Source organism: Saccopteryx bilineata, chromosome 6 (assembly GCF_036850765.1).
Source record: "Saccopteryx bilineata isolate mSacBil1 chromosome 6, mSacBil1_pri_phased_curated, whole genome shotgun sequence".
In the NCBI taxonomy this organism is placed as follows: Eukaryota; Metazoa; Chordata; class Mammalia; order Chiroptera; family Emballonuridae; genus Saccopteryx; species Saccopteryx bilineata.
In genome coordinates this window covers 3,004,358-3,025,027 of record NC_089495.1, presented here as the reverse complement: position 1 = coordinate 3,025,027, position 20,670 = coordinate 3,004,358, and the positions used below count along the sequence as shown (strand labels likewise).

At 46.3% G+C, this 20,670-nt stretch overlaps 1 protein-coding gene and 1 non-coding gene across 2 annotated transcripts in view; both read left to right on the top strand.

The window, feature by feature from the left end:
• Positions 1–20,670, top strand: part of CSMD1 (CUB and Sushi multiple domains 1) — a 1,658,614-nt gene that overhangs the window by 82,871 nt on the left and 1,555,073 nt on the right. The gene's annotated exons all lie outside the window — the stretch shown is intronic.
• On the top strand, positions 17,886–17,961 carry TRNAP-GGG (transfer RNA proline (anticodon GGG)). Its single transcript has one exon. It is a non-coding gene; the product is annotated as a tRNA-Pro (tRNA).

Here is a 20,670-nt window from a genome sequence, read left to right as displayed (position 1 = left end):
GTATTTTTAAAGATACCTGTATATACTATCAAAGTACTACTGGATGTCTATAGAGTTATAGGCAGCAACCTCATTTTGCATCAACTATCACAATTTCCTGTGATCACACAAATGGAAGTATATATGATGGAATTTGCATAAGACATTAGCCTGGGATTTTGTTTGAGCTTTTATTTCATTTTATTTTTGGGAAGGAAAGTTGGTTGATTTTTTAAAAGTGGATATGATTTTGACATGGTTTCTGAAATTTAGATGCCTTTTACTATTTTTCTCAGCAAGAGATGTTTCTCTTTCCTTGTTGGTCTTAAGTCATAAAATAATCTTTAAAAAATTACAGATTACTGAGCTATAATTGACGTATAGCATTGTATTTGTGTAAGGTGTGCAACACAACGATTTGATATATGCCTATATTGTGAAATGGTTACCACAGCGATCTTAGTGGACAATTACCCAGTCTTATGCTGTACTTTTCTCTAATTTATAGTAATATTCAGAAAATCACTACCGTCACTCAGACACCGGTGGGAGGAGCTTGGTTGTGAAATGTCTTTGCAAGTCTGAGCCTTACCTACAGGTGTGCTCCGATTCCTTCATTGATAGAAGGACACAGGAACCACACGGAACGTGCAACCGGGAGGTGACGTGAGATGAGGCTGGGGGTGGCATGGGACAGAGAAGGAGAGTCGCCCTCTGCATCGCAGGAAAGAGGTCTGACGCAGGCCGGCTGGAGGTGATGGCAGTGTGGCCTGGGGGACAGAGAGGGACGAAAACGGAGATCAATTATACTGGTCTTTGGGAGGGACAGTCTACAGGACCTGAGGGTGGCCGGGATGTGGAGGGTGTGGAAAGGTGATTGTCAAGAGTGAACCTGGTGTTTCCGTGTGGACATGGACAAACGGCGTGGTTATTCACGGAGATGTCAGTCACGGGAAGTGGATGAGGGCACGTCCCCGATTTTAAGTGGCCGAGGAAGGTGGCACACGGGCCCTGAATCGACAGGCGCAGCACAAGTTGAGGGTGGACACTAGGACATCATCTCCGAGTCGTCCCAGGTCCTGGCCGTGGCGAGGATCTCTCTGAGGAAGTTTGCGTGTGGAGAGGACTCAAGCCCAGGCAGGAAGGGAACCCACACAGGAAGCAGAGGCGTAGGAGAAAAACAGAGATGTGTTTGAAGAGGAGGAAGAGGGTATTTTAAGGAGAGAGAAAGGCTGCCAAGAAGACAGAGAAGACCCATTTATTTGACAACTGTTTCTTGAGGGCCTACTATGCGCAGAATGCTGGTAATGGATCAAGGCCAGCGTCACCACAGCTGAGGTGCTTATCTGCAAGTGTGTCTCACACTGCATTAAAGGGATCAGAAAGGCACGTTGGTTTCTCCACGGTGCGAGGCCCTATTCTAGCATTAGAGGCATATATATATATATATATATATATATATATGGAGAGAAAGAGAGAGAGAGAGAGAGAGAGGGAGAGATAAATAAGGAAAACATATTGACTCTCTCAGTGTGCAGTGTATAGACAACCACAAGAGGAGAATGGGATTGAAATAAGCTTATTTAATTTTCCTTCAGTCAGATAATGGACCCTAACCTCTCATAGTTCTTCTTCATGATTAACTCTCAGATGCACATCTAAATTTAATTCCCAGTTGCTTAAAATGCTTTTTTTTTGGGGGGGGGGAAGTATCTTCATGTCCTTCTGAGTAATTCTTAATACTTTAAAGCTTTATTTTGACTGACACACTCCTTTATTATTGTGAGACACTTAAATTTTAGAAGTAAGAAAAAATGACGTTATTGGTCAATTCACATTTTGGTCATTACATATGAAGGGTGATGGCTTACTGTATCAACTCAAAAGTTCTCTGAAGCATTTGCTTTAAATGATATCTCTGCCAAAAGCACATGTGATATGCCTCCCCTACATACACACACACACACACACACACACACACACACACACACGCAACTAAGAGGAAAAATTTTAGCCCAGTGTGACTGTCCGTTATTATGTGCATGACTAAGTGACCCTGTCAGATTTAGTGACGCATCATACTTCCATGAAAGGGCAGGGCCACCCCACGGCTGGGTAGTTATCCAATGGCATTGAAGTCCAGATCAGGAGTAGCTGGTTCCACCTCCAGATTGATTGCAGGGTTATTCACAAAAGTCAATATGTGCAACCAATAACCCTGTCTGTTATCCAATGAGCGGGTGAAGAACCATGGCATGTATACGCAATACAATGTTACTAAGCCTCAGAAAGGAAGGTGCAATACAATGTTACTAAGCCTCAGAAAGGAAGGCATTCTGCCATTTGTAACCATGTGGATGAACGTAGGCCATGTGTAGAACTGGTGGTGTGTATACGCAATACAATGTTACTAAGCCTCAGAAAGAAAGGCATTCTGCCATTTGTAACCATATGGGTGATCCCGTAGGCCATGGATACGCAGACGGAAAATATGGTCGGCTCTCCCTCTGCGCTGACGTTCTTAGTGCAAAGACTCAGACTCGTGCAAGCAGAGAGCACCAGGGTGGGTGCCAGGGGCTGGGTTAGGGAAATGAGTTGAAGAGAAGCTCGTGAGAATGAAACTTACTCCGCAGGACAGACACGTTCCGGGGACCTGATGCCCACCCAGCATGATGAGGCAGGCACAGTAGCGTGGTGCATACATGGCATCTGCTCCAAGGTGGGTCGTGGAGGTTCTCACCCGGAAATAGAGGGTAACTTTGTGCGGCGATGGGTATGTTCATTATTGTGGTGAGTGTGGTGATCACTTCATCATATCGACGTCTCTGAAAACATTAAGTTCTATATGTACAAGCTGTTTTATTTATTTATTTATTTATATTTTTTTACAGAGACAGAGCAAGAGTCAGAGAGAGGGATAGATAGGGACAGACAGACAGGAACAGAGAGAGATGAGAAGCCTCAATCATCAGTTTTTTGTTGTGGCATTTTAGTTGTTCATTGATTGCTTTCTCATATGTGCCTTGACCGTGGTGCTACAGCAGACTGGATAACCCATTGCTCAAGCCAGTGACCTTGGGTCCAAGCTGGTGAGCTATGAAAAATCAGATGAGCCCATGCTCAAACTGGCGACCTCGGAGTCTCGAACCTGGGTCCTCCGCATCGCAGTTCGGCGCTCTATCCGCTGCGCCACCACCTGGTCAGGCAAGTTCTAAATTTAAAATGTATACAATTCCCACGTGTTAATTATAGCTCAACAAATAAAGCTAAAAACATAAACAAATAAACAAATCAATAAAAGAACAGGACCAGATGGTAGGTGATCACAAGCTGTTCTAACACAGGGAAGTGTCTTTAGCATAAAACTCTCACTTTTCAGCATTGTAACTGGATGGGCTGATCTCGGCGTTTGAAAATAACTTTATAACTGTGTTCTCAGAATAATATCCATCAAATCTCGTTTTATCAAACTGCAATTAATGTTTCTTAGTTATGTTAAAACGTAGGTGAACAAAAAACATGCTGTGATCTGTATTCTGCCAAGCTTTTCAATACCATTGACACGAAATGTAAATGTTTATCATTCCATTTTTATTGGGTTACTTCCCACCTGCTTTTTGGCAGTGAACTAAATTAACAACACCCTATGGAGAGCAGTTTTGAAGGTCTATTTAAAAAAAAAAAATCTATACCAGTTCATGTTTCTCAGACTTTTTCCTGCTTGTGTCATTTGACAGTTTTTTTACAATTCTTTTTTTTCATAAAAATTTTCATTCAGCCGGCTGTCTTTATTAGGCCTTCGGAGCGCTGGGCTGGGAGGTGTGAGCAGTGCCCAGCCTCGGGTGGGTGTGGACAGAGGCACACAGAGGCGTGCTCTGTGCAGGGGTCCGCGTTCACATGCCGTGGCTGCACCCACACCGTCCTGGGTGTCGGTCCCGGGTCACTGTGGGACCTCGACTGTTGTGCTTGAATGGATGAAATGTCAGGGGTGACATACTGATTAGGACGGACTACAGACTGTTCTAGATCGAATGGGCACTGCCGATATGTGGCAAGTGTCTGAAGAAGAACAGTGTGAGCACGTCGGTTCTGGCCAGGACTGTGTGCAGACTGAACCCACGAATGTTCATGCGTGCACGGAGCTTTTTTCCGTTTGCTCTAGAGAGATATGTGTTGGGTTCCCCGTTCTACGTGTTACAGGCTAAGGACAGGTGCATATCTATGCACAGTATTCATGTATTGATCTGCTTACCTTAGTTTACATAAATCTGTGCCTTAATTGTTCCACTTAAGAAAACCGAGTTTTCTTTGGTTCCGTAAGTTGGGGGTCTCTCCTTCCAACATGTTGCGAAAGGAGAAAGCTCTCTCTCTAGTAATCGCAAACTAGGCGTGCCGTAAATGTGGACTGATGCCAGGAAGCGTGATGTCTTCACTTGGCTTGTCATTGTTTCTGCCAGGGGTTGATGATGGTGAAAGAATGTTTAAAAATGAAGGCAAACGTGTTAAGTTGACAGGTAGAGACTATAAAATCTAGATTCTGTTTTTGATCTCAGGGTTACAGAGGAATCTCCAGTCTCTCTTTCATCTATTTATCACATATCAATCATCTGTCACCCTCTCTACATCTGTCTATCCATGTATGATTTGACTAGGCAGAGTACTAACAAGTCTCAAGTGGGAATTTCCTGTTCTTCCTTTGGGAAGTCTGCACAGGTAAGGCCTGTATCACTGATCGCTAAGTTAATGGCAAAGAATGAGATTTAAACTACATCTGTGACTCAGGGTTTCTAAGAATGAATAACCAATTGCACTCTTATGGGACATCACAAAATACAAACTGGTTCGTGAGTAAGGATGAGAGGAAAGGTTAGAACCAGTGTCTGTGAAATCCCTAATAATGTTTTAAAGATATACTTCTTGTCGGAGGAGAGGAGTTGTTTATTTACTTACTTATTGAGTTGATTTCTTAGTAATCATATTCTTCGTAAATACCCTGTTGAGGTGATTCAGTCAGTACCTGTCTTGACCAGGGCTCATCAGAACAATGTGAATGGCTATGCTGGGGAAAATTCTATTCGTGGCACCTCTTTTAGATTCTTTTTCCCCCTTTTTCCTAAATGAACCATTATATATTTTGTCTGTTTCTTGGACATTACCAAAGGATTTTGGCGCAGTGGAAATAAGACAGACCTAATGTGAACGTTAGTCCGGCCCAGTGACACTGGGAAGTTTTCTTGCCTGCACGCTGGAGATGGTGCTGTGCACTCGCCTTGGACAGCGGAGTAGTTACATAAAATACTCAAACCCAAGCCGGAAACCGCAGGCATTCTGTGAAGGCCAGTCATGATTTTTACTTCTTTCTCTCTTTAAACCAGGGGTCTCAAACTCGTGGCCGTGCGGCCCGCCCACCAATTTTGTGCGGCCCGCAGACTAATCAAACTTCGTGGATTAGTCTGCGGGCCGCAGAAAATTGGTGGGCGGGCCGCGGGCCGTGAGTTTCAGACCCCTGCTTTAAACAAATCAAGAAAGCCTCATGGAAGAGCAGTTGGAGTCTAAGAAAAGGAGAGGACCATTAGACGTGAGACATGGGAACTCAGAGCATCCTCTGGCCTCCCGAGCTCCTGAGTCATCCGGTCGCCGTGGAGGAGCGAGGTGGGCCGACAGAACAGAGGGACCCTGGGGGTCTGTAACTCCTCTGTGCCTTGGCCAGCGTCCGAGCAGCTGCCGCCACCGCTGTGGCCCCGGGTCCCACGGATGGCCCTGCATGACGGTGTCCCCTGCCTTCCCGCTGGGCTCCTGTCACCACCACCCCCTGCCCTCTCTCCGTCGGTTGGGAGGTGCGTTGACTGGAGCCGGGAAGAGGCGGGCTGCTCACCACCGCTATGTGGCTGCTTGTATCTTCCATCACCTGTTTAACCAAATCCCGGAATGAGATTCCCACTGTTTAAAGAGTGAGGGAGCTTTCTCTTCTCCCGTTGAGACTCAGAATAAATAATTGATGACGATGACTGAATATGGAAACAGTAACCTGTCAGGCTTGGTGAAGGAAGGCTCGCTCCGGGCAGAATATTTACAATGTGCCGTCCCCGCTCAGAGATACAGTTTCAGTTCAGAGGGTTACTGTTTGCCTAGTGGATGTTCCAGAAGGAGAGAAGAGAACCAACCGTGTGAGTAAATAAGAAAAAACGTAAAAGGAAACCTTTCTGTTCAGAGGACAAACAAGGATCTCCAGATGAACGGGTTTATTCAACTTTGAGAAGTTTGCATGGAAGGCACCCATAGGAGAAATACACCCGTGGCTTTTTAGAATGGCAAACACACACACACACACACACACACACACACACACACACAATCTTTCTCAAAACCCATTGGGAAGAACTGGGTACAGGTGACCTCCAAAGTTGAAAGATTCTGATCGAAAACACACTCCTTAGTAACCACACTGGGCGGAGAAGACAATGGAAACGGTTTTTTCAAATTTGCAGATGAATTATTTTGGGACCGTAATCCAATAAATTAGCATGCAAGGCAGAAGGCGGAATAAAGATAGTTTCCGACATGCAAAGACTCTCAAATCTTGCAAAGTAGACTTTGTACCAGAATTACTCAAGGAATCGTCACAGAGGATTCAGAGAAAGGTCTGGGGAGGAACTGGTAAGAAAAGGAAGCATTAAATATGATCGTTAATTCTAAATCAGTATGGAAGAATGATTTTTTAAAAAGGAATAAAGAACCCTTCACCTTGAACAGTGATGAAGGGATTAGCAGAGAATGAAACCTTTTGGGCACAGACAGCAGTGTGGGGTGTGGAGAAGGGAGGGGGAGAAGGTGGAGGAGGGCCCAGGGCAGGCAGGGGACGTATTCTGGAGTTGTACACCTGAGCCTGTATAATTATAATAAGCAATGTCCCCCCGATGCATTGAATAAAAATTTCAAAACATAAAAAGGATAAAATACTACCCGAAACCAAAGTCCTAGCTGTCTATCACAGGAAGGAACATGGGTGATTCTGGTATCAGAAGGGAGAGAACCAGCATCCTGCTAAACCCCCGGCGTCTGGGGGGACAGTTCCAGGTGCCTCTGAGCAGGAGTTTAAAAACATCTTCATGTTTCTTTGAAAACTAACTGGTAATGACCAGAAGAGCAGAAAGAGGGTGGATAAGTAGCAAAATAATATCCCCAGAATACTAAATAAATAAATAAATAAATAAAACAGGAAAGAAGGAGCAATCCAATGACAACAGCAAAGCAGGAACGAATAAGGTGAGGGGTCCAGAAGAATCCCCAGCGTGTCAGCAGTCCACACCCATGAATCACACAACCCCTTTATTGGTAAATAACATTCAAGTGACACCGGTAAAACAAAAAATAACGTGATGTATGTGGACCAATGTACATGCACACGTTTTTAAATGAGACACGTGTCTTCAGAAATTGACGTAAAAGCCCTAACAAGGAAGGAAGAACACATCTTAGAAGAATGTCAACAATTATAAAACAGGATGGATGTTGATGTCAGACTCTATATAGAGAAAAACAACAAGGTAATTAGGAATATTTGTAACAAATATAGCCAGACAACTGAAACAGTAAATATGCATACCGATACAGCTATTTGATCGAGGTGATGAACCCAATCGAAAAGGCGAATAAAGTCAACAGTCAGGTGTCTTTTCCACACGTCACACGGATGAGAACTCAGAACGAATGGCGTCCACTGTTGAAAACGATGGAAGGGGTTGTTGACATAGCCTGTTCCTGGGAGACCAAGATCATGGTAACGGAAACCCATATCACTTCATTAACCAATGTCAGCCCGATACATTCAATAGAAAAAAAAATTTAAATAAATACAATGCACATGTAGTGCTGCATCAGACAGTTTTACTCTTAGACACGCTTACAAAACAGTGCTCACACACATGCTAACATGGCATGTAACATCTATGAACTGCACTCATGTTTCATAGAGCAACAGGGAGAACAGCCTTCATGCCTGTCCTCAGAGGAAGTGTTCAGTGGCTAGGGGACATTTGTGCCATGGGACACCAGACGGCAGTTCAGCCCATGGGGGTAGATCCAGCCACCGTTACTGGATGAAAAAGAAGATGCCAATCAGAGGAAACATAGTAAGGCCACATATCCATAAATGTCCAAAGTATATGTGCATGCGTGAAAAAATACATCCAAAGAAGACTAAATCCTTGTTTACCTCTGAGGAAAAATGAAGCCAGAGGTGGGAGGGTGTGGGAGGAGGGACCTTTCTCTTTTCTTTATATGTTTCTGTTTTGCTTTCCCGGCAGGTAGGCAATATGGTGTTAGGTATCGTGTAAACCATTTTTTAAAGGTTGCCAGAATAAAATCGTCTTCTTGCAAATGCTCCCACTTTCCTGTCCTGTCAAAGGAGGGACATTCACCCTGCATGCCCACGAAGGAGGGGCATTCACCTTCCATGCCCACAAAGGAGGGACGTTCACCCTGCATGCCCGGGAAGGAGGGACGCTCTCCCTGCATGCCCACAGAGGAGGGACGTTCACCCTGCATGCCCACGAAGGAGGGGCATTCACCTTCCATGCCCACAGAGGAGTGACGTTCACCCTGCATGCCCGGGAAGGAGGGACGCTCTCCCTGCATCCCGCAGTGAGCAGCCCTGGAGGCCTTCCAAGCGGCTCTCGCCTCCTCCAGGTGGGGAACTAGATCAGGCAGTCCTCCCTACGCCCCCTGCAGCCCCCGTTCACTGTAGCAACAGGCGGACGGCTTTGCGTCCCAGGCGTGGCGGCTGCACCCTGCTCCTAGGCACACCAGCCTTCTTTGTGTGGGCACGGTTTCATCACAGAAGTGGCAAAAAAGTATAAGAAGAATGAGAGTATGGGACTGATTCTTCCTCATCATCAACCTGAAGCACAGCTGGCTCCACGAGCACTTTCTCGGGGTCTCAGAAGAGCGGTATTTTCCTGACAATGTATTCTCACGCCTCACAAGGATCCTGCGACGTTGTGCCAATTATGTCTAAATGAAACTGCTTTGTTCAAATTGCAGGTGAGAGATGAAAAAAAATTCCTTTTTTTTTTTACATGCCCAGGGAAGAAGAAAAACAGCGAGTTCTCTTTCCTCCCACCTCCGCCACCTCCATGTGTAGTTTACACAGGACGGCGTGAGCAGGCTCTCCTCCGCCCGCTGGGATCTGCCTCAGCCTCACCCCTTTGGCAGGTGGAGTCCTGGAAGGTCATGTTTGTGTCCATCCTCGATACCCTGCCGTCTCTCTGTTTGCTGAAGAAGAATATGATGGACTGAATGTCGGTGGACACAGTCCTCGGATAATCCAAGGTTGCGTCTACCCCAATAATGGACGTTAGTTTAGACGTCCTGGGTCGCTGATTCAATGCTTGACCCAAGTGCCTGGGGAGCTTTGGAAGTAACTTGGTCTTATTGCCAGTAATTAGGAAGATGGTTTGTGCTCATGGATGTGGTGAGCCTTACAGGAAAGACCTTCTGGGCTTACAACTTTAAGAAACTTGGATTCAGTACCTTTCAAATAAAACAACTAATTATGCAGTAAAAACAATTTTTAAAAGACAGGGTAAATACATTGTATGATGCCATGTGATTCTATACTTTACTTACACATATTTTAATGTAAGGATTATTATAAATTTAAGGCATGTCCACACATAATAGGATAAATTGGAATATTTTTTAAAAAAACCCATCTTTCCAACCTGAGCAAATATTAAGATTTCAAGGAATAAAATGCTCTGCACCAATAAAAAACATTGTTGACGCTCATGAGCCTTGGTCTTTTAAGGAAGGTGACATTGTTAGCTTGGCATCTTGGCTTCTAAAATGACTCTTCTATTCCCCGAGGGACATAGAGCTTCACTTCAGCAGCTCGTGGTAGTGAAATGTGATGGTCACAGGTGCGTCTCACAGGTGCGTTCTCAGAACGCCCCAAACGCCCTTTGCCTGGGACAGAGCGCATCTACAGCAGCCCAGACGGCCCTGGGCGAAGGTTGTTCTCAGGCCTCGGGCTGGACGCTTTCTTTGTCTGTTAGTTCTGTTGATCTGGGAATTCAGTGGAGAGAGCTTTTTCCACGCATCTGTTTCGGAGGGTTCTTCATTTCCCACATGTCTTCCTGGCTCCATTCCCCGGGGACCTAGAGTTTCTCTCTCTCTCCTCCTCTTCTGCCCACCTCATTCCAGACCCGCCCTGTGTTCTTCTCTCTGAATCACAGGGACCCACGGCAAAGGCAGTCCTCTTCCAGGGCGAGCAGAGGCCGGCCGTGTTGATGAAATTTTAATTCAGCCACTACAAATGATTTTCTTTATCAGGAATTTAGAGGAAAATGATATGGTATGTAGGTCATCCAAACAAGGGGCCTTTTCAGGTTTCAAACCGGGTTTCTGATTTTTATAAAATAGTGGAAAAATGATTGGAGCCCTTTCAGCGTTTCCCTTTGGGAGGACGCACGACACATTCACGATTGGATAAAACGTGCAGACTGATGCGTTTCCGTAAGATAGGCGTGGTGGATGGCGAGGGCGTGAGGCCTGGCAGGAGAGGGGGACCCTGTTCCAGAGCCCGCTTCGTGACCGGAATGAATTGCTGCACACTTGATGTCTTCTGTGAAGATGGGGTAACAGCAGCCCTGACTGCAGGGTGTCCAGCATCCCGTTTACACATCGCAGGCCCTGGGGACATGCTTCCTGTCTTAGTTGTAAGGGTTTAGTAACAACAACAACAACAACAACAAAAGAAATACAGTGTATCTGGATATCCAAGGGCTTAGGAAGGCTGGTTACCTTGTGTCACTTTCACTCCCTCTGTTTCTCCCTCCATTTTAAATAAAACTCCACATGTATCGTCCCTTATTTCTACCAATGGCCTTAAGCCATTCCTAATTCCCTATTTTTTTAACCTTTGCACTTAAAAACATTTGCAAAAATACAAAGGATTTTTGTGTACTTTTTTTTTTGAAATTTTTTTTGAAGTTAGAAGCAGGGAGGCAGAGAGACAGACTCCCCCTATGCATCCGACCGAGATCCACCTGGCATGCCCACCAGGGGGCGATGCTCTGCCTATCTGGGGCGTTGCTCCATTGCAACCGGAGCCATTCTAGCGCCTGAGGCGGAGGCCATGGAGCCGTCCTCAGTGCCCGGGCCAACTTTGCTCCAATGGAGCCTTGGCTGAGGGAGGAGAAGAGAGAGACAGAGAGAAAGGAGAGGAGGAGGGGTGGAGAAGCAGATGGGCACTTCTCCTGTGTGCCCGGGCCGGGAATCGAACCCAGGACTTCCACACACTGGGCTGACACACTACCGCTGAGCCAACTGACCAGTGCCTTTGTATACTTTTTATCCAATTTCTCCTAAGGCTGACACCTTGTGTACTGTAGCAAAACGATCAGAACTAGAAAAATGGCATTGATACATGAGAATAGTCTACAAAGCTTGTTCAAATGTTGGCAGAGTTTCCAAGCCAGGAGAGAATCCAGGATCGCACCTGACATTTGGTTTTTGGGACTCTATACAATGTTTCTTCGTCTGGAGCAGTCCCTCAGCCTTCCTTGTGGTTCCGAAAAGTCAACACAGTTGAAGAAGACCTATTTTGCAGAATGCCCCTGGGATTGAGTTTGTCTGATATTTCTGCATGAGTAAGTTGAGGCTCTGCATTCAGGGTAATCATGTGACCGGTGTTGAGCCCTTCTTCATGTGTTACATAAGGGATGCGTGGTGCCAGGCTGTCTCTTTACTGGGGATGTTGACTTTGATCACTTAATTAAGGTGTGTCTGTGAGGTTTCTCCACTCAAATGTTACTGTTTTATTTTCTTTGTAGTTAGTGAAAATACTGTGGGTATACTTTGAGACTTTGTAAATATCCTTCTCGATTGTCAGTGTGGGGCTCTGTCTATTGTAAAGGGCTCTGTCTGTCCTCAGGTCCCCCGCAAGCTGTGTAATATCTCAGTGGTTGGACAAGACTAAATTTCTCAAAATTAAAAAAAAATTTGGGAAATTCACAAATGTGTGAAAGTCATACAATATACACTAATAAATAACTAATAAAACATAGAAGCAATTACAAAGAAAATTAGAAGATAGTTTGAGATGAATGCAAATGTAGATACAAAACAGACCAAAACTTATGGGATGCAGCGAGAGCAAGGTGTACAGGGAGATTCGTAGCTATAATTGTCTCTAAAAGAAGAAAGATCTCAAAGTAATAACCTAACTTTCCACTTTAAGACCGTGGTAACAGAAGAGCAAGCTAAACTCAAAGTAAGTAGGAGGAAGGAAATAATACAATTAGAGCAGAAATAAACAAATTAGAGAATAGAATATGAGCATTAGCAGAGGTTGCTTCTTTGAGCAACTTTAAAAGAAATTAAACAGGAATTTTTTGAATAAGCGCGAGTTTGTAAAAATATCACCCTGAGATGTGAATGGAACTCATCTAGTTTCTAACATCAGAGAACTTAACAGTGTAGGCAGGAAGGAGCCTCTTGAATATAGGGGGGCATATGTAGATGGATGGATGGGTGGATGGATGGATGGATGGATGGACAGATGGGTGGATGGATGGGTGGATGGACAGATGAATGGAAGGAAGGAAAGAAGGAAGGAAGGAAGGAAGGAAGGAAGGAAGGAAGGAAGGAAGGATAAACAGATAGATAAATAAGTACATAGGTAGTAGATAGATAGGTAGATGAATAAATGACAGTGATATAAAGATAAATTCTAAATATAGTCTTTCAACTATTTATTTATCTGCACACTAAATAGTTACCTAGAACTTATAGGATATCAATTACTATCTATTCAAAAATAGCATATGTACGGTCACTGTCCTTACAGAGTTATCTGCCAGGCAATGACCTCATAGAGACACAGATACTGAGAAGTCACAGGGAAGGACTGAAATGAGTCAGCCTGTGCACAGCATCTCACTCACGCGGCCCACATGAGAAGCTGCAAAATCTCGCAACTTGACAATTGATTAAATCCAGATTGCAAATTCTGGTGTTGCCCTTCCTAGAGGTGGAGCAGGGTGGGGCAGAGTCGCTGGCCGTCTTCTAGGAGCAGACGGGAGCCGAGCCGTGGGGAATGGCAGGATTGGACAGGAAAAAGGTTTTTATCATTGGTGCCAGGGATAGGAAAGGCGTGACTTTCAGGCTCATGACGGGCGTTCCATAAGTCCAGCAATAGTAAATAAGGAATGCTTTGGGGGACAGGAAGGACAGCAAAAATGGAAACTGAATTCTGCCTGCAGGAAGAACATGCCACAAGCCATGACTACATTGATGGCAAAAAGAAAAAAAGAAAAAAAACAAAACAAAACAAAAAAAATTTTGCTTCAAGTTATCTGAGTTTTGATATATGTGTGGTATTTATAGACGACACCGTGGCTACCTCCAGCGCCCCCTGTCACCTTCTCCAATTATCGCCTGAGGACACTTGGAAGTAAGCAAATCCAAAATGCAGTACAGGCCCCGGCCGGTTGGCTCAGTGGTAGAGTGTTGGCCTGGCGTGTGGAAGTCCCGGGTTCGATTCCCGGCCAGGGCACACAGGAGAAGCGCCCATCTGCTTCTCCACCCCTCCCCCTCTCCTTCCTCTCTGTCTCTCTCTTCCCCTCCCGCAGCCAAGGCTCCATTGGAGCAAAGATGGCCCGGGCGCTGGGGATGGCTCCATGGCCTCTGCCTCAGGCGCTAGAGTGGCTCTGGTCGCAACAGAGCGACGCCCTGGAGGGGCAGAGCATCGCCCCCTGGTGGGCGTGCCGGGTGGATCCCGGTCGGGCGCATGCGGGAGTCTGTCTGACTGCCTCCCCGTTTCCAGCTTCAGAAAAGTACAAAAAAATAAAATAAGATAAAATAAAATAAAATAAAGTGCAGTACAGGCGAGGGAGGTGCTGTCTATTTCATGAAAGAGGACCTCGGAGGCTGAGGAGGAGGAGACAGGTGGCCTTGGGAGGCAGGTGTCCTGCGGGAGAGAGTCCCCAGGGTGATCGAGGCCTGCGGGATGTCACTCCCCTCAAGCGGCCCCACGGACTCACCGGGCACATTCAAGGGACAGTGATGATAGATACTCCATGTGCTCCCTCTTCGCAATACGAGCGACAGGCTGGTGTGCACAGCCGCGTCACAGGTTCCCAAGTAAATCTCAGCGCCTTTGCTGCCGCTGGAGAATGTGTCCTGGCAGCACTGCGCTTTGTGACATCCTGCTCCAGGCTCACCCCGGCTCTCTCCCGGGCCTCGGGAAGCACCACGCTGAAGGAGTATCTCTCCAACGTGACAGAAGGGTGTTCTCTCAACCCTCTCCTGAAAGACGGGTCCACGCTGTGCCCGGGAGACAGGGCAGCATCTTCAGACGGGAAGCAGCGGAGTCTCTCAGACCGTGCTAATGAGATTACCACCACCACCGTGCCAATAAGTCTAAAGAGAAAGGTAGGAAATTAATTTTAAAGCTAAAAATAAGTCACTCAGGAAATGGTTTCCGATATAAAATTCCTTTTTGGCCAAAAGTAATGAGCCTGAACAACAACAGAGACATGAGTTTGGATTTGGAGGGTTCGCGAAGTAAGAGGCAGAAGTCAGTGGACAGGAGGCGGTTTCCTGATTGGGGGGCAGGTGCATCCGTGGGACCCCCGTTCCCACGCGGAGGTCTGTGCCCCGCCACCATCCAGACCCGGCTTCCTTCCAGAGGCTGTTTGCTTGGTGCCGACACCCTCTTGGTTCTCCTCTTGGCTTCTCCGGTCCAGTCCGGTTGGTATCAGGCTTCCCTGCCCTGGTTCCGTACGTGTAGTGACTCTTCTCCGCTCCATCCGCCTCCCAGCGTCTCCTTATTAGAGAGAACCCCCGCTGGAGGCCGCGCCCATTTCCACGTGTTCAGATTGCAGGTGAGCGTTTCTGCCTCAGGCTCGCCATGCATGACAACTTCATGCTTCTGATGTCACGGGAGCTCCTGTAATCTCCTCCTTGCCCCCAAACCTGCACCCCCCAACCCCTTTTCACGACCCCGGTTAATTGTATCAATACTGCCGGGGACCCAGCTGATCTTTCTGTTATTTCTCCTGCCCCCTTCCTCTGACTTGCAGTGTCTTTCGAGGCCTACCACCTGTCCTTCAGAAAGATTTCCTGACCGCAGCTCCTCTGTCCTGTGTCCTTGCTCACTCCACTGGTCGGGGGACTCACCTCCTCTCCAGGAATAAAGCCGTGGCCTTCTAACTGAGTCCCCCTGCCAGCATCTTCTCTCTCCTTTGGGACATTTTCTGTGTCACCACCATATTCCTTGCTGCACCGCCCACATATTAGATGCTGTCCTTGTTCATAACCCTTGCTTGGTATCTGCAACATGAAGCGATACCACCTTACCCCTTGAACCTGCTCTCGAGTCCCGAGGGCCGCCTGCTTTCTGAAGTGTGAAAATTCTGTAAAACACACCATATGAGACTTGACACAGGGACTGCAAGTTCCCACAAAGCGCGGCTGCTGGCGTTGCGACGCAGGACAGAACGGCGCCCTCTCTGTCGGCTGAATCGTGCGTGTGGCCCTCGTTCAAGTACTTTCCGGGACAGTATATGAGAAAAGGTGCACTGACGTTAGTAGAGTCATCTTTTCAAGAAATCATGTTCCTACACCGTTCTTCTCCATCTCTTTTCTAGAAAATAGAAGACGTTTGACTCTATGGTCTTAAGTCCTCGGGTGGGTGACTCAGGCATTGACCTGACAGGTTGACACCTCCCAGAGGTGGTCCGTAAGACTGAGCTCAGCTTCCCCGGGGCTGCTTGAAAGGAACCCTACCGGGGTGTTTAATACTAAATCGGTAGCTTGCTGTTCTCTCCCCTTCTCTCTCCTGCGGTCACCTGCGCCTCCTTCCTGGAGCTTCTCGTAAGGCACCACCTCCAGAGTCAACGACTCTCCCTCAGATAGTTCTCCCAGCATCCGCTGTGGAGGGAACCCAGAGCCCCACTTAGAGACAGCCGGCGATAACCTCAGATAACGTCACCTTACAGAAACCGAGTGGTACGCTCCCGGGGGCGGGGGGGGGATGGTGACAGGGAGGGGCAGGCAGGGGTGCATGCATGGGTGTGTGGCTGGGTGTTACTGATCTCTCTCCAAGTGGCTGCTTTTTCCCAGTAAATCCAGCGAAGTCTGTTACCTGCTCAGGAAGTTGTATTGGTTATTAGAACAATTCAGTTGTTCACATATTTCACTCAGAGCAGAGAAGATGCACCTGTTGGTCGGAAGGTCTGAGCCACCATCATCCGTGGAAGTGGACTTTACAGGGAGCGTCAGCGCCCTGCTTTGCAAGCGCAGACACCTAGCCAGTCCAGGGTCCTCTTTGATGAGAAGATGGAGCTGTTTTTAGGTGGGTTTGCTTACTCCTTTTTTGTCCTGTACCTCCCTTCACTATGAACACAGGTGTAAAGGAATCTGATTGATGTCTGTTTTTATTAATACAGAATTTTTAAATACCGTGGCTTTTTTACGTCATGCTGTAGTCAGAATGCTGTGTATACATTGGGGTCTTTCCGGGTCCATCCGGCGGGTGTCGTTGCAATTATTTTCCAGCCACGCTCTTACCGGAGGGCGTTGTCAGCAGCCCAGCCTTGGAGTGGAAGGTGTATGCTGTTAGCGAGAAGAAGATGATAAGGAGGACTTAATCCCCTGTAAACGGAAGTCGGAGCCCAGTCAGTTTGAAACAGAGCTTTTCGAATTAATCTTCAAATAAAGAGGAGAGCTCTTCTTTCATTTCCTGGGAGAACTCTTTGATCATTTTTTTTTTTACCCTATATTTTATCTCTAATTTTTGCATTTGTTGTAAGTTGATATAATGCGTAAGCATTTTTTTTCCTTTTATTTTTTTTTGCATGCAAATGAGGAAGGCAGCTCACCTCCTCAAAGTAATTTGTTCTCTGCCTTTTCTGTTCACCCTTCCTACGATGCTGCTAATTGCTTCTTCCTCTTCAATTCCATTACTTGAACTAATTTAGATATGAGAAAGGGAAAAAAATAAAAAATAAAAAAACCCGCTCCCATAAAACTGAGAAATGCCTCAGATGGAAACTGGTGTAGTCAGTCAGGTACCCAGGAAGGAGGTTGTGACTGTTGTCTCAGAAATCAGCACAGGAAGCCAACCAAACACACACACACCTGCGGTGCGGGAAATACAAGACGTCTTAACGCATTTTGCTAAATGACTGATTAGCAACTGGTGTTCAGAGTTTACAGTCGGGGCTACGTGAAGAAGCTCTTTTGTACAGACAGCATTGAGGAAGCCTTGAGGTATCCTGATTTCTTTATGTGTTTACAGGTAGTCCAAAAAAATTCTAGTTGAACAACAACAACAACAAAATAAGGATCTTGAGAAAAACAGGCCACTTAGATGTCTCTGACGATTTCTTTTCTTCCTGTATTTCGAAGAGGAGTGTGTTCTCGCCCCATCCGTTTTTATAGATTCTGAGAGAATTGTGTCGCCTCTGAACGAAACTCTCTTCTGAAGAAGCAGTGCTGGCAGCTTATGAGAGATCTTGTCAAGGAGGGGGAAGCCCCATCATCGTAACAGGTGACAGGGACACTGAAGGATGAGAGAGGCCAGCGCATTTGGTAAAATTTGGGGTCCTGCCCGGCGGGAGAAGAGCCACCGCCCTTCTTTCTCACCTGCGTGGTCCCTCATTCCGCCGTTGTTCACACCGAGCGGCTCGCACTGTTCCTTTTGTTACAGTCATTGTATCCTATACTATGTGCTATGTTAACAATGGAGTGAGCGATTTGTTCTATTTCATTTTACCAAAATTCTTTTTTACACTGCATTATAGTAAAAAAAAAAAAAATCTTATTTAAAAAAAAATATGAAAATCGGGTGCCCTGTTAACAAAGCCTATTCTTCTTTGAATCTTAAAAAATAAAATAAAGCCCTGGCCAGTTGGCTCAATGGTAGAGCGTCGGCCTGGGGTGTGGGAGTCCCGGGTTCGATTCCCGGCCAGGGCACGCAGGAGAAGCGCCCATCTGCTTCTCCACCCCTCCCTCTCTCCTTCCTGTCTGTCTCTCTCTTCCCCTCCTGCAGCCGAGGCTCCATTGGAGCAAAGTTTGCCCGAGCGCTGAGGATGGCTCTGTGGCCTCTGCCTCAGGTGCTAGAATGGCTCTGGTTGCAATGGAGCGATGCCCCGGATGGGCAGAGCGTCGCCCTCTGGTGGGCATGCCAGGTGGATCCTGGTCGGGCGCATGCGAGAGTCTGTCTGACTGTCTCTCCCCGTTTCCAGCTTCAGAAAAAAAATAAATAAATAAAATAGAACTTGTTCAACCAGATACTTTTAGATGACATTCATCAACTATTGGGGGCTGGACTTGTGAGTGTGTGCATAGATATGCCTGAATATTTATACACACACACAAAACTGCTGTATTTTAGGGATCTAACCTCTAAGCTGAGGATGGACTGTGTTTCTGTGCCTGTGTGTTTCTCTTAGTGTCTCATTGCTACGTCTGTTTGTCACCACTTGGGCTTGCCGGTGATATTTTGTCTAATTTATCCCCCCCCGCCATCGTATTCTGTTGTCAACTGCGGAAGCTACAATGGAGGGCTTCCAGTTCAGACACCGAGTGCCCTGCTTCTGCGTGCTGTGGGCAGTAGATGGAGCCAGACAGATGTCAGAGCGCCGTCTGGTAGAGCGGCTCCACGGGAGAGGGAGTCTGTGCATCAAACAGATGTAAATTGCTTTACCCTTCAATTCAAATTTAAAATAAAACCTGTGCTTAATAGTTCATTTTGGGTGGAACAATGGCTTTGGTGGAAGAAAGCAGGTCACATTTTTATTTTTATTTTTATTTTTTTACTATTCCAACATATTAAATTACTGTCACATGTTCTAAAGAGAAATTGTATTTCCAAAGTGAAAATCCCTTTCCTTCCTCCCTCCCTCCCTCCCTCCCTCCCTCCCTCCCTCCCTCCCTCCCTCCCTTCCTTCCTTCCTTCCTTCCTTCCTTCCTTCCTTCCTTCCTTCCTGTTACTCTTTCTGAAAGCCACAGCAATTGAAAAACTTCTTCATCTAAATCCCTTTATTTGGAATAAAATATTAGGTCACTTATAGGAGACACCCTTCCGTGGTTATCCAAGCTTCCAGCATAACACAGCTTTCTACAAAAGAAGTGACATTCCCTTTGAAAATTTACATTCCCATAAACCAGGGCGTTCCAACACCGTGCACCTTCTGTGAGCACCATTGTTCTAAACGTGTGCTTGCACCGAGGACGTAAGGAAGTTAAGTACAAGGTGGCACAAAATATAGCACCGATGGAAAAAAAAAAAAAACACCCAATTATGGCTGATGTGGGACTATTGCTTGCAATGTGCTTATGCATAAGTAAAGAAATTTTATATCAGACATTGGCTCGAATAGGAAAGTGTGTTGGCCTCACATAATTACTGCCTATAAATAGCTGCAGCTCCTTGGGAGGTCTTCATTTACATGGGGTATATTTAGGTTTCACGGTTTAGTCATACCTTTCATGGAGTGTAATTGAATGCTGGTCATCTATGTAAAGAAGGCAATTTTAATCAAATGCCCTTGGACGACAAGACATACACAGGTAGAGGGAGGGAATTCATTTTCCAAAAGCAAATTGATGAGTGGGGGGGGTGTCTATCAATTACCACAGTCTTTGACAACCCCCAAATTTCCAGCTTTGGAAAATGGTTAGCAAGGCATGTCAGCATTGTTCAACTGTAACAGTGGTTCAATACATGGTGAGTGTTGAAGGTTCCCAGCAGAATACTGGTTTCTGAATGGTCTGTTTTTAATTATATATATATATAAATAAAATTAGCAACTGAAGTTTTCATTGTACTTAGCCCAACATCTGAAATCTCCGTACCATCCGGTGTGCCCCATGTTAAGGAACGAGAGAGTCCCAGAACGCAAGGCTTCCCTATCGATGATGAAGTTCTGTAATAGTGAGATCTTCGACAAGAGGGTTCTGTAATGGATGGAATGTGTACCTCTTTCTCTTTTCATTCGTTGCCTTCTGTTTAGAATAGCTAAGTAGAAATGCATTGAGAGAACTGGCTTGGAAAATGGTTTCCGTAAGGTTGAAACTTTTACGTATATGGATTTCTGTATCACTCGGGTCCATGAAGGAGCGTGGAAGGGGGTCTGGTGCAGGACGGAGGGGGCTTTGATTCCAATTCCGATTCAACGGCAGGGAACTGAGTATGTCATCGGGAAAATAACAGCTTCTCTGGGCGTCCGTTCGCTTAATTGTCAAGACAGTAGTGCTCATCCTGTGGGATGAAGGCCGTCTCACGGGAAGTAGCTATGAAAACGTGTGTCTTTTGAGAAGTAGATGTCTTTGGACGAAGGGAAGACAGAGGCATGGAGCAGACTCCCTGCTGTATGGGGGTCGCCTCAGGGGAGCGAGTAGGAGCCTCAGACCCACCCGCCATCCCCTTCAGAGACCGCCGTCTCGTCAGTGTTGCGTTCCATCAGTTTGGGGACGCACCCCAGAAGAGTCAGTCGACCCCCTGGATGTGTACAGTGTTTGGGTGGGACTGGGAGTCAAGAAAGGGAGGGGATCTCACTGAAAGCCGAGTCGACTGAGTGTGGGAAGCTGCTCATGTGAAGTGAGACGGTGCCTCCTCCTCTCCCACCCATGTCTCAGACTCTGCCGTGCAGGGTGACATAACTCCGGTCACTCTGAATT